Source organism: Bombina bombina, chromosome 6 (genome assembly GCF_027579735.1).
Source record: "Bombina bombina isolate aBomBom1 chromosome 6, aBomBom1.pri, whole genome shotgun sequence".
Taxonomy (NCBI): domain Eukaryota; kingdom Metazoa; phylum Chordata; class Amphibia; order Anura; family Bombinatoridae; genus Bombina; species Bombina bombina.
Genome location: NC_069504.1, coordinates 655,304,923 through 655,319,922, shown reverse-complemented (window position 1 = coordinate 655,319,922; position 15,000 = coordinate 655,304,923). Strand labels below are relative to the sequence as shown.

At 41.7% G+C, this 15,000-nt stretch overlaps 1 protein-coding gene across 1 annotated transcript in view; it reads left to right on the top strand.

The window, feature by feature from the left end:
- Positions 1-15,000, top strand: part of FURIN (furin, paired basic amino acid cleaving enzyme) — a 494,229-nt gene that overhangs the window by 314,944 nt on the left and 164,285 nt on the right. The gene's annotated exons all lie outside the window — the stretch shown is intronic.

Sequence of the window (15,000 nt, the reverse complement as noted above, 5' to 3'; positions counted from 1 at the left end):
GTAAAGATGCATGCAAAACCATTTTATATTGAAAAATTATCTTTGTGTATACAGTTGTGTGTAGTTGCACTCTCAATGGGGAATAGTCTATATGGAACCCTACTTCCAATGCTTTACAGGTTTAACCCATGCTATATTTTGTTTCTTAAATGGAAGTTAAACACCTCTTGCTTGTGAGTAAAAATAAATAAATAGTGTTTGTGCTATTTTCTCTAGGAACAAAAAAATAATAATAAAAAAAAAAAAAATGGAACCATGACTTTCAAAGTGATGCAATTTGCCTAAACTACCTATTTGATTTGCATTTGAAAACCTAGGTTACCATAGTTGGCAACATTTTAAAAAATAATTTTTTTCCCAGGGACACTTTGCAGCAGAGCCACACCCTTTTACAGTATGCATAGCTCTGTCTGCTCAGGTTGTCCCCCAAAACAAGCACCTTAAATTCTAGTAGTATAATGTACCCATACTGATTGCTTAAAGGGACTGGAAACATTATATTAAGCTTTCTTGATTTAGACAGAGCATGCCATTTTTTAATTCACTACTACTTAGTTCTCTTGGGTAAATTTGTTAAACAGGATATGTACCAATCCTCAGCAGCAACAATGCCCTACTGGGAGATAGCTGCACACCTTTTTATTTTGTCATAGGCTCACCAGATATGTAAAGCTTGCTTCCTGCAGTTCATTGCTTCTCTGAGAATGACTTTAATTATGTGTTTAATCACTTTGCAGAGATTAAACACATGGGTATATGCAAGTAATAGTGCAATAATAAAGTTGATCTAACATATTAGAGCATTTGCTTTATGCACTGTTATAGCCCTTTAATGCAGGTTAAATCATCCAGCTCCTCATCATCTCCCTTACTCTCAAGCACATAATTGGCATAATAACGTTACAGCAAGTACCAAAATAAGCAAGTAAGGGTTACATTATTAACCATTAAGCATCTGTATAGCAGGACACCACAAAGCACCCTAGTTTATATAGATATTACACAGGTGAAAATGTATTTATAATATAATCTGCTAACAGCTGTCTTGGGGCTGCCGAGAACAATATAAGCATATATTTTAAGGACTTGCTAAATCACTATTGAAAGTTTAAAGGGACACTGAACCCAAATTTCTTTCATGTAATTAGCAAGAGTCCATGAGCTAGTGACGTATGGGATATACATTCCTACCAGGAGGGGCAAAGTTTCCCAAACCTCAAAATGTCTATAAATACACCCCTCACCACACCCACAATTCAGTTTTACAAACTTTGCCTCCTATGGAGGTGGTGAAGTAAGTTTGTGCTAGATTCTACGTTGATATGCGCTCCGCAGCAAGTTGGAGCCCGGTTTTCCTCTCAGCGTGCAGTGAATGTCAGAGGGATGTGAAGAGAGTATTGCCTATTTGAATTCAATGATCTCCTTCTACGGGGTCTATTTCATAGGTTCTCTGTTATCGGTCGTAGAGATTCATCTCTTACCTCCCTTTTCAGATCGACGATATACTCTTATATATACCATTACCTCTGCTGATTCTCGTTTCAGTACTGGTTTGGCTATCTGCTATATGTAGATGAGTGTCCTGGGGTAAGTAAGTCTTATTTTCTGTGACACTCTAAGCTATGGTTGGGCACTTTTATATAAAGTTCTAAATATATGTATTCAAACATTTATTTGCCTTGACTCAGAATGTTCAACTTTCCTTATTTTCAGACAGTCAGTTTCATATTTGGGATAATGCATTTTAATTTAACATTTTTCTTACCTTAAAATTTGACTTTTTCCCTGTGGGCTGTTAGGCTCGCGGGGGCTGAAAATGCTTCATTTTATTGCGTCATTCTTGGCGCGGACTTTTTTGGCGCAAAAATTCTATTTCCGTTTCCGGCGTCATACGTGTCGCCGGAAGTTGCGTCATTTTTTTACGTTATTTTGCGCCAAAAATTTCGGCGTTCCGGATGTGGCGTCATTTTTGGCGCCAAAAAGCATTTAGGCGCCAAATAATGTGGGCGTCTTATTTGGCGCGAAAAAATATGGGCGTCACTTTTGTCTCCACATTATTTAAGTCTCATTTTTTATTGCTTCTGGTTGCTAGAAGCTTGTTCTTTGGCATTTTTTCCCATTCCTGAAACTGTCATTTAAGGAATTTGATCAATTTTGCTTTATATATATGTTGTTTTTTCTCTTACATATTGCAAGATGTCTCACGTTGCATCTGAGTCAGAAGATACTACAGGAAAATCGCTGTCAAGTGCTGAATCTACCAAAGCTAAGTGTATCTGCTGTAAACTTTTGGTAGCTATTCCTCCAGCTGTTGTTTGTATTGATTGTCATGACAAACTTGTTAAAGCAGATAATATTTCCTTTAGTAAAGTACCATTGCCTGTTGCAGTTCCTTCAACATCTAAGGTGCAGAATGTTCCTGATAATATAAGAGATTTTGTTTCTGAATCCATAAAGAAGGCTATGTCTGTTATTTCTCCTTCTAGTAAACGTAAAAAATCTTTTAAAACTTCTCTCCCTACAGATGAATTTTTAAATGAACATCATCATTCTGATTCTGATGATTCCTCTGGTTCAGAGGATTCTGTCTCAGAGGTTGATGCTGATAAATCTTCATATTTATTTAAAATGGAATTTATTCGTTCTTTACTTAAAGAAGTACTAATTGCTTTAGAAATAGAGGATTCTGGTCCTCTTGATACTAATTCTAAACGTTTAGATAAGGTATTTAAAGCTCCTGTGGTTATTCCAGAAGTTTTTCCTGTTCCTAATGCTATTTCTGCAGTAATTTCCAAAGAATGGGATAATTTGGGTAATTCATTTACTCCTAAACGTTTTAAGCAATTATATCCTGTGCCGTCTGACAGATTAGAATTTTGGGACAAGATCCCTAAAGTTGATGGGGCTATTTCTACCCTTGCTAAACGTACTACTATTCCTACGTCAGATGGTACTTCGTTTAAGGATCCTCTAGATAGGAAAATTGAGTCCTTTCTAAGAAAAGCTTATCTGTGTTCAGGTAATCTTCTTAGACCTGCTATATCTTTGGCTGATGTTGCTGCAGCTTCAACTTTTTGGTTGGAAACTTTAGCGCAACAAGTAACACATCGTGATTCTCATGATATTATTATTCTTCTTCAGCATGCTAATAATTTTATCTGTGATGCCATTTTTGATATTATCAGAGTCGATGTCAGGTTTATGTCTCTAGCTATTTTAGCTAGAAGAGCTTTATGGCTTAAAACTTGGAATGCTGATATGGCTTCTAAATCAACTTTACTTTCCATTTCTTTCCAGGGTAACAAATTATTTGGTTCTCAGTTGGATTCCATTATTTCAACTGTTACTGGTGGGAAAGGAACTTTTTTACCACAGGATAAAAAATCTAAAGGTAAAAACAGGGCTAATAATCGTTTTCGTTCCTTTCGTTTCAACAAAGAACAAAAGCCTGATCCTTCATCCTCAGGAGCAGTTTCAGTTTGGAGACCATCTCCAGTCTGGAATAAATCCAAGCCAGCTAGAAAGGCAAAGCCTGCTTCTAAGTCCACATGAAGGTGCGGCCCTCATTCCAGCTCAGCTGGTAGGGGGCAGGTTACGTTTTTTCAAGGAAATTTGGATCAATTCTGTTCACAATCTTTGGATTCAGAGCATTGTTTCAGAAGGGTACAGAATTGGTTTCAAGTTGAGACCTCCTGCAAAGAGATTTTTTCTTTCCCGTGTCCCAGTAAATCCAGTAAAAGCTCAAGCATTTCTGAAATGTGTTTCAGATCTAGAGTTGACTGGAGTAATTATGCCAGTTCCAGTTCCGGAACAGGGGATGGGGTTTTATTCAAATCTCTTCATTGTACCAAAGAAGGAGAATTCTTTCAGACCAGTTCTGGATCTAAAAATATTGAATCGTTATGTAAGGATACCAACGTTCAAGATGGTAACTGTAAGGACTATCTTACCTTTTGTTCAGCAAGGGAATTATATGTCCACAATAGATTTACAGGATGCATATCTGCATATTCCGATTCATCCAGATCATTATCAGTTCCTGAGATTCTCGTTTCTGGACAAGCATTACCAGTTTGTGGCTCTGCCGTTTGGCCTAGCTACAGCTCCAAGAATTTTTACAAAGGTTCTCGGTGCCCTGCTGTCTGTAATCAGAGAACAGGGTATTGTGGTATTTCCTTATTTGGACGATATCTTGGTACTTGCTCAGTCTTTACATTTAGCAGAATCTCATACGAATCGACTTGTGTTGTTTCTTCAAGATCATGGTTGGAGGATCAATTTACCAAAAAGTTCTTTGATTCCTCAGACAAGGGTAACCTTTCTGGGTTTCCAGATGGATTCAGTGTCCATGACTCTGTCTTTAACAGACCAGAGACGTCTAAAGTTGATTACAGCTTGTCGAAACCTTCAGTCACAATCATTCCCTTCGGTAGCCTTATGCATGGAAATTCTAGGTCTTATGACTGCTGCATCGGACGCGATCCCCTTTGCTCGTTTTCACATGCGACCTCTTCAGCTCTGTATGCTGAAGCAATGGTGCAAGGATTACACGAAGATATCTCAATTAATATCTTTAAAACCGATTGTTCGACACTCTCTAACATGGTGGACAGATCACCATCGTTTAATTCAGGGGGCTTCTTTTGTGCTTCCGACCTGGACTGTAATTTCAACAGATGCAAGTCTCACAGGTTGGGGAGCTGTGTGGGGATCTCTGACGGCACAAGGAGTTTGGGAATCTCAGGAGGTGAGATTACCGATCAATATTTTGGAACTCCGTGCAATTTTCAGAGCTCTTCAGTTTTGGCCTCTTCTGAAGAGAGAATCGTTCATTTGTTTTCAGACAGACAATGTCACAACTGTGGCATACATCAATCATCAAGGAGGGACTCACAGTCCTCTGGCTATGAAAGAAGTATCTCGAATTTTGGTTTGGGCGGAATCCAGCTCCTGTCTAATCTCTGCGGTTCATATCCCAGGTGTAGACAATTGGGAAGCGGATTATCTCAGTCGCCAAACGTTGCATCCGGGCGAATGGTCTCTTCACCCAGAGGTATTACCACAGGATAAAAAATCTAAAGGTAAAAACAGGGCTAATAATCGTTTTCGTTCCTTTCGTTTCAACAAAGAACAAAAGCCTGATCCTTCATCCTCAGGAGCAGTTTCAGTTTGGAGACCATCTCCAGTCTGGAATAAATCCAAGCCAGCTAGAAAGGCAAAGCCTGCTTCTAAGTCCACATGAAGGTGCGGCCCTCATTCCAGCTCAGCTGGTAGGGGGCAGGTTACGTTTTTTCAAGGAAATTTGGATCAATTCTGTTCACAATCTTTGGATTCAGAGCATTGTTTCAGAAGGGTACAGAATTGGTTTCAAGTTGAGACCTCCTGCAAAGAGATTTTTTCTTTCCCGTGTCCCAGTAAATCCAGTAAAAGCTCAAGCATTTCTGAAATGTGTTTCAGATCTAGAGTTGACTGGAGTAATTATGCCAGTTCCAGTTCCGGAACAGGGGATGGGGTTTTATTCAAATCTCTTCATTGTACCAAAGAAGGAGAATTCTTTCAGACCAGTTCTGGATCTAAAAATATTGAATCGTTATGTAAGGATACCAACGTTCAAGATGGTAACTGTAAGGACTATCTTACCTTTTGTTCAGCAAGGGAATTATATGTCCACAATAGATTTACAGGATGCATATCTGCATATTCCGATTCATCCAGATCATTATCAGTTCCTGAGATTCTCGTTTCTGGACAAGCATTACCAGTTTGTGGCTCTGCCGTTTGGCCTAGCTACAGCTCCAAGAATTTTTACAAAGGTTCTCGGTGCCCTGCTGTCTGTAATCAGAGAACAGGGTATTGTGGTATTTCCTTATTTGGACGATATCTTGGTACTTGCTCAGTCTTTACATTTAGCAGAATCTCATACGAATCGACTTGTGTTGTTTCTTCAAGATCATGGTTGGAGGATCAATTTACCAAAAAGTTCTTTGATTCCTCAGACAAGGGTAACCTTTCTGGGTTTCCAGATGGATTCAGTGTCCATGACTCTGTCTTTAACAGACCAGAGACGTCTAAAGTTGATTACAGCTTGTCGAAACCTTCAGTCACAATCATTCCCTTCGGTAGCCTTATGCATGGAAATTCTAGGTCTTATGACTGCTGCATCGGACGCGATCCCCTTTGCTCGTTTTCACATGCGACCTCTTCAGCTCTGTATGCTGAAGCAATGGTGCAAGGATTACACGAAGATATCTCAATTAATATCTTTAAAACCGATTGTTCGACACTCTCTAACATGGTGGACAGATCACCATCGTTTAATTCAGGGGGCTTCTTTTGTGCTTCCGACCTGGACTGTAATTTCAACAGATGCAAGTCTCACAGGTTGGGGAGCTGTGTGGGGATCTCTGACGGCACAAGGAGTTTGGGAATCTCAGGAGGTGAGATTACCGATCAATATTTTGGAACTCCGTGCAATTTTCAGAGCTCTTCAGTTTTGGCCTCTTCTGAAGAGAGAATCGTTCATTTGTTTTCAGACAGACAATGTCACAACTGTGGCATACATCAATCATCAAGGAGGGACTCACAGTCCTCTGGCTATGAAAGAAGTATCTCGAATTTTGGTTTGGGCGGAATCCAGCTCCTGTCTAATCTCTGCGGTTCATATCCCAGGTGTAGACAATTGGGAAGCGGATTATCTCAGTCGCCAAACGTTGCATCCGGGCGAATGGTCTCTTCACCCAGAGGTATTTCTTCAGATTGTTCTAATGTGGGAACTTCCAGAAATAGATCTGATGGCGTCTCATCTAAACAAGAAACTTCCCAGGTATCTGTCCAGATCCCGGGATCCTCAGGCGGAGGCAGTGGATGCATTATCACTTCCTTGGAAGTATCATCCAGCCTATATCTTTCCTCCTCTAGTTCTTCTTCCAAGAGTAATCTCCAAGATTCTGAAGGAATGCTCGTTTGTTCTGCTGGTAGCTCCGGCATGGCCTCACAGGTTTTGGTATGCGGATCTTGTCCGGATGGCCTCTTGCCAACCATGGACTCTTCCGTTAAGACCAGACCTTCTGTCACAAGGTCCTTTTTTCCATCAGGATCTGAAATCCTTAAATTTAAAGGTATGGAGATTGAACGCTTGATTCTTGGTCAAAGAGGTTTCTCTGACTCTGTGATTAATACTATGTTACAGGCTTGTAAATCTGTATCTCGAGAGATATATTATAGAGTCTGGAAGACTTATATTTCTTGGTGTCTTTCTCATCATTTTTCATGGCATTCTTTTAGAATACCGAGAATTTTACAGTTCCTTCAGGATGGTTTAGATAAGGGTTTGTCCGCAAGTTCTTTGAAAGGACAAATCTCTGCTCTTTCTGTTCTTTTTCACAGAAAGATTGCTATTCTTCCTGATATTCATTGTTTTGTACAAGCTTTGGTTCGTATAAAACCTGTCATTAAGTCAATTTCTCCTCCTTGGAGTTTGAATTTGGTTCTGGGAGCTCTTCAAGCTCCTCCGTTTGAACCTATGCATTCATTGGACATTAAATTACTTTCTTGGAAAGTTTTGTTCCTTTTGGCCATCTCTTCTGCCAGAAGAGTTTCTGAATTATCTGCTCTTTCTTGTGAGTCTCCTTTTCTGATTTTTCATCAGGATAAGGCGGTGTTGCGAACTTCTTTTGAATTTTTACCTAAAGTTGTGAATTCCAACAACATTAGTAGAGAAATTGTGGTTCCTTCATTATGTCCTAATCCTAAGAATTCTAAGGAAAAATCGTTGCATTCTTTGGATGTTGTTAGAGCTTTGAAATATTATGTTGAAGCTACGAAATCTTTTCGTAAGACTTCTAGTCTATTTGTTATCTTTTCCGGTTCTAGAAAAGGCCAGAAAGCTTCTGCCATTTCTTTGGCATCTTGGTTGAAATCTTTAATTCATCTTGCCTATGTTGAGTCGGGTAAAACTCCGCCTCAGAGAATTACAGCTCATTCTACTAGGTCAGTTTCTACTTCCTGGGCGTTTAGGAATGAAGCTTCGGTTGACCAGATCTGCAAAGCAGCAACTTGGTCCTCTTTGCATACTTTTACTAAATTCTACCATTTTGATGTATTTTCTTCTTCTGAAGCAGTTTTTGGTAGAAAAGTACTTCAGGCAGCGGTTTCAGTTTGAATCTTCTGCTTATGTTTTTCGTTAAACTTTATTTTGGGTGTGGATTATTTTCAGCAGGAATTGGCTGTCTTTATTTTATCCCTCCCTCTCTAGTGACTCTTGTGTGGAAAGATCCACATCTTGGGTAGTCATTATCCCATACGTCACTAGCTCATGGACTCTTGCTAATTACATGAAAGAAAACATAATTTATGTAAGAACTTACCTGATAAATTCATTTCTTTCATATTAGCAAGAGTCCATGAGGCCCGCCCTTTTTTTGTGGTGGTTATGATTTTGTATAAAGCACAATTATTCCAATTCCTTATTTTATATGCTTTCGCACTTTTTTATCACCCCACTTCTTGGCTATTCGTTAAACTGAATTGTGGGTGTGGTGAGGGGTGTATTTATAGGCATTTTGAGGTTTGGGAAACTTTGCCCCTCCTGGTAGGAATGTATATCCCATACGTCACTAGCTCATGGACTCTTGCTAATATGAAAGAAATGAATTTATCAGGTAAGTTCTTACATAAATTATGTTTTTTTCTTTCATGATTCAGATAGAGCATGCAATTTTAAGCAACTTTCTAATTTACTCCTATTATCATTTTTTTCTTCGTTCTCTTGCTATCTTTATTTGAAAAAGAAGGCATCTAGGCTTTTTTTGGTTCAGTGCTCTGGATAGCTTTTTTTTTTTATTGGTGGATGAATTTATCCACCAATCAGCAAGAACAACCCAGGTTGTTCACAAAATATGGGCCGGCATCTAAACTTACATTCTTGCATTTCAAATAAAGATACCTAGAAAATGAAGAACATTTGATAATAGGAGTAAATTAGAAAGTTGCTTAAAATGTCATGCTCTATCTGAATCACAAAAGAAAAAATTTGGGTTCACTGTCCCTTTAACAAGTAGATGGCATATTATAAGGCAACTGTTTTTTTTTATCTTTGTTGCTGCAGTGACTGTGGGCAAAAGGTTAAAACACCCAGAAATGCCCTAGTAAATCTGGATAATTTTTTTGGTGTGTTTTGAGAATTCCAGTCACAGCACTTGAGGAGCCTGATGTGTTAAGCCCCTGCTAAACAAAGCCTTAGTGTATACATGGGGGAAATTACATGTTACTTACTCTGCAACACTATTGACCTGCCTTAAACACCTCTTCTCTCCTACCCTACCTGGTATTATTTATCATATCTCATGACTTCCCCTTACCTGACACCTGACTACACACTGCTAAAATTCAATGTTACAGAAAACCACAGAAAAAAACAATGAGACTAATACCAAAGCACCCTCTGTGGTAGGAGTACTGCACACAACATTCATAAACTATACTATATACAGACTGAATTGAACGAGGGACAAGCTTAAAAGGCAGGGACAGAGCCAAAAAATGAGACCATCTCGGGAAAAACAGGACGGTTGGCAACTATGGGTTACACAATTTGCTTTTTTGTTTTTGGGGAGCGTAGAGACAAATCAATTTTACACAACAACAAGAAGTCCTGTATTTATTGTAACGTTATCTCCAAAGTCTTATTTCTAATGTCTTGTTAATTGCCATGTGATGTTTAATACTTATCAATACTTGCTATTATTCTTAAATGTATAGCTGTCGTATGCTATAGCTTCAACCTCCTCCGAATTTTACTGTCTATTTTAACTTATCTCACCTTGACCAGACCAGAATCTAACTTTCCAATTGGCCTTTTAAATTGTCTTTGACTTGGTAATCAACTAATTTAGTGGACCCAGCTGACTGCCCTGCCTATATATTTAACATTAGCCTGGGCTGTCCATTGCACTGGGGATGCATTGCCTGGGCATTGTGCATTGTCACAATAGCATATGTTCACATTTCTGAAGTAAACATTTTATAAGTGAGGCAATTATAATAAGAATTGGACAAGGGGCAAGAATCTAGGGAAGTATTCTTGTAATATTGTGTTTTATGTATTTAACCGTTTCCCTTTTTGCAAAATGTTCCATATCATTATGTTCCTTTTCGCTATCTCTTGTCTAACAAACTATACCTTTTCCCTCACCACCTACTACATTCATCAGCCCATCCCTTTTATCATCACCTCACTTCTGCGCTCATGAACTTTATATATTCCTAAATGCTCTCTCCTCCCCCATGCTCCACTTTCCAAAGACACTCTCAATACTGCAAATCTCATTTTATGTCACTCTCCCTCTTACTCATGCTAACTGCGCGTGTTATATATTCCCTAATCCTGGTCCCCCACAACTTCCTAAACTCACCCACCCATGTATGCTTTGCCTTCAACCTAAACACCAAAACTTTGGAAACCTTATCCAAGTTCCTATTGTAACTAAAACAAACACCCCCTTCACTTGTGCACTCTGGAACTCTCGCTCTTTGTGCAACACACTCCCTTCTTTCCAAGATCTCTTCATCTCCCACTCCCTCAGCCTTCTGGAGCTCAGAGAAACCGGTCTCTCTCCCTCAGACACAGATTCCCCTGCTACACGGTCACATGGGGGTCTACACTTCAGCCACACCCGAGGTCTTGAAACAGACAAGGAGGGTGGTGTAGGTGTTTTTACTTTCCTCTTGTTGCGCCTTTCAACAAATACAACCCATCTCTTCCCTCACATTTTCTTCCTTCAAAACCCACATGATTTGCTTATTCTCTTCTATCTCACTATGTGTTACAATTATATATCGCTTCCTAGCTCCACGACTCAATTTCTTGATCATTTTCTTCTTAAATGGGAAGAGTCCACAGCTGCATTCATTACTTTTGGGAATGCAGAACCTGGCCACCAGGAGGAGGCAAAGACACCCCAGCCAAAGGCTTAAATACCTCCCCCACTTCCCTCATCCCCCAGTCATTCTTTGCTGTTCGTCTCAGGAAGTTGGCAGTTAAGTGTCAGAAGATTAAAGATAGTCTCTCATGGAGGGTAGTACTCTTTGAAATGGGACTGGAGTTTTACGTAATCCTGTCAGCCTCTCAGTGAGAGCTTGAGTGAAAGTTAGAGTCCGGAGATGCAGGGAGAGTCTTTCTGCGAAACCATCCCGACTCGTATTAACATCTCCTGGGCAAACAGCGTTGACTAGTTTCGCTGCCTGCCTTTATTCACTCAAGTCTATGTCAGAAGCGAGGCTACTATCTGTCACACTTGAAGGGCCGTGTTCCTGTTCCGCGGCGTAGATTCCGGTAAGATTGTTTCATTTTATTTCGATATGTGAATATAATGTTAAACGACAGAAGTCAGGGTCAGAGTGGGACTCCTTTATCTTATGAAATCAAGGGTTAATATCTCCTGAGGAGGGTTATTGAACAGGGGGACTTTAATCATGTTTGCTATATGATTTTGTCTGCTATTGTGTAGTGATATTTGGGCTCATGACTATTCGGACATAATGGCTTTATTTCATCAGTTTGCGCGGTCCGAGGGACTGGCACACTTTTTTGGCTTACACGTTGCACCTCGTGACCGGGTGTGGTCACTTATTCCATTTCCACACCTTGACCGAGTGGCGACGCAGAGAGTCTGTTTGTTAGTGTTCTGGTTCACAGGAGGTGGTGAGTGCCCCAGCCATTGGAGGTGTAAGGTGCCATTAGTGTTTGTCCATAATTGCAATCTTCAAGTTATGGAGGATTCTGATTTTTTGGAGATGGATATCTCTAATTCGGAGTATACGTCTTGTGAAGAGTATGAAATGGCCATGGTTATCCATGCCCATCAGTTATATTCTGATTGCCATTCTCTTCCACCGAGTCAGGGAATTTAGAGTGCGCTGAGCCATCCGCCCCTGAGGATTCTATGTCCCAAAAGGCGCATATCCCAGAACCTTCCTTTGCTACGCAAGCAGGTGTCCCTAGGGCCGTTACTCCTTCTCCGGAAGGTGGCTTGTTTCCTCCAGAGGTTACAGCACGGTTCCGCATGGCCATATCTATGGCGCTGGCGCATTTATATCTTCCTAGTGAAGTGTTTTTAAGATACTGTCCGTGTTCTGTTAACCGGGGTTCACCGGGCATGGGATCGCCTAATTCAGTTAGACCTTCTGGGGAAGCTATGGCCTCTGAGGCTTCAGGGGCCCCACCCTCGAGGCCGGGGTCGTCCATTGATCCGGCGGGGGAACATTTTGCCTTCCGTTATAGACTGGCACGTCTTCGTGTCCTACTAAGGCATGTTTTGGCGGTGCTGGGGGATTCCAGTCCTACTGGGCCGAGGGATCCTCGATCTGCTGTGCCGGACGGCAAGCTGGGTTAGACGTATAGGGATGAAGACAATCTCTTTAAAGTCTCCGTTTTTCTTTTAAGTATCTGTTCCAGTTCTGAGCTTGGGAGGATGGGGCCTCTAATCGCCTGGTCCGGTTGGCGTGCCGTTTTCCTTGGGCGTTCACCTTCGGGTGCTGCCTTCATTTTATTTAAATCCGGTCAAGATATATTTGATTTGTTTTAGAAGCTCATGTCTGCTATAATTTTCCATTTAAGAACATTTCTTCTCCTTTTGCGTGCGCACTTCTTTGGTAGCTGCGTGTTTTAAATATCAGAACTCAGTTATGATTATAGTTTTTCGATCCTTTTTGGGGCTTCGATTTTTCTTGGACAGTTCAGGTGTTCCTTGTACCAGACAGGTACTGGTCGGGCGCTAGCTGCTGTTCCTTAGGGTTCATGTCACCCATGTAGTGCCGGGGTGCCAGTTATCCTATTGGGCGTTGAGTCGTTCACTTGTTGGAGTGTTCGTTTGGTGTTGTCCTTTAATTGAGGAGGTGTTTCATTTTCTTATACGTCAACTTGCTCCTCGTCCTCGATGAACATAATGTCTGAGAGATTGTATAGGTCCTCTGCCCTACCCTAGCTGGGAATCCGTCTGGGATTTCTGGGGTTGTCAGTTATTCCTGGTACAGGTATTTCTGGGTGGCTGATCCTGTGAGGATCTTTGACTCTCCACTAAGGGACGTGTTACGCTTGCAGGTGTAGCCTAGTGGGTTGCCTAGTGGCCCACATGGTTAAGGTTGCATGTTGAATCCTGCTACTGTGGTGTCTCCATTATTTTAAGCCCTGTCTCTGGTAAACTCCGAGGTCCTTGGACGTGGAGTGTTGCTCTAGAACTTCTAGGAGTTCTTGGTTGCTGGGGTTTCTGCTCCACCTATGGGTGCGAATTGCCATCTCTGGGGCCTGTCTAGATGTCTTCTATGATATTGGTATGAGTCTTGCAAGTGTCCAATGTTCAAGGCCACGGGGTTGTGGAATGCTCTACCTAGAATGCCCTTCTTCGTATGAGGCAACTTGGTGGTTTCTCAGGACATACGGCCTGTCTTGGGTTTTGGGGGGTCTGGCATAGGGCTATGTCTCGTCTGAGTTTTTGGGGTCCAGGGTCGCTGCACTCGGTCCTGGGCTGTTCATTTTCAATCTTTAGGGTTTAGAACGTCCGATTTTCCCTTAGGAGGGTTGATTTTTTTTCTCTCATGGGAGATTTGGTATTGGCCTAAAGGTTAGTTTGCTGTCTTTCAGGTGGATCTGCGGTTGTCGCCAGGAGCAACTTTTGCATTTAAGGTGGGCTTGAGGTTGTTTGGCTCAACTGAGCTGGTAGTACTGACCATTGGGTTATTACTCAATGGTAGTGTTTTACCATTCTCTTTGGTCTTTTCACCTTGCAAACGGCTGGGGAAGTGGTCCCCTTGGCTTTTGTCCTTTTGGGGAGGATTTGGAAGGATACAGTTTCTATTGGGACCCTGTGGATCCCTTTATCTTCTCGTTCGAGGATTCTTTTCTTCCCTCCTTGCATGTGGGATGTCAGGGGGGCTGGTTCTGGTACTAGTCTGTGGCCTATCTCCCCTTTTGGGAGTGTTCCTTTTTAAAGGAACTTGAGCACGCAGAGCCAGCTGTAGTAGCCTGATGGTTAGCTTTTGCTGTCTAGCAAGCGGAAGGTTTGCAGTGTGCTACCAGCTGCATCTACTTGCACTTGGCATGTGTGCTCGCAAGCCTTTTATCATGGCAGCTGCTAGTAATTGGTCAGAGTGGTTCTCCAATGGGTTAGTTCCTCTTAGGACCTCCAATCCTCTTGAGGCGGATGTTGCCAGCCCCTTTTTGGTTTGGGTCCATTACTTGGAGAGGAGGTTGGGGATCTGTCTGCTCTCTTGGATCTGACCGTGTACTTGCTCTTGACCCTGCTATCCTCCCTGGGGAGGGGTTCACAGGTATTCCTTTCTCCACTGGTTGCATTGCTGCTGGTGTTGGATGTCTCTGGGGGCTGGATTTCCTGGCAGAGTTTCCTTCAACAATTCGGCACTCTCTGTGGGATGGGGTCCCTTGAGGACTTAAGGTCAGCTTTGCTGCCCTGGAGCTAGAACTCGCAAGTTATGTCAGTTGTGTTCTGTTTTACACAGAGAGCTCTTTTGCCTTGGGACAGTTGGTTTTCCATCCTGTCAGTGGGCTCTGGGTTTCCTTTTGGTCCTGATATGGTTTTCCTACCTATATGTGGCTAGTTGTAGCGGTTGTGTCTGCTAGACTAGGGTTCAGTGGGGAGCTTGTGGCTTCCTTGGAGCACCATTTGTTATATGGTGTTGTGTTAGAGGATCTGAGGTTGGATTGTTGTTCTTCCTTGGAATCACTCTCTCATAAGGTTGGGAGTGTCTCTTGGGAGATGGACTTCTTAGAGAGTTCTTTTCCTTGGGTGGTTGTCCTGTAACCACCTTTGTTTCGCTGGTCTTGGGTCCTATTTAGTTGGTCCTTCGGATCTCCTTTTGGGTACTCTGTTCTCCCCTTAGGGGTAGGTAGAGGTGCCTTTCCTTCAGGTAAGTTCATGCGATTTGGGAGCCTTGCGGGGCTTGGCTCCTCGGAGGCATTGTGCTCAGTGGAATCTAAGAATTTTG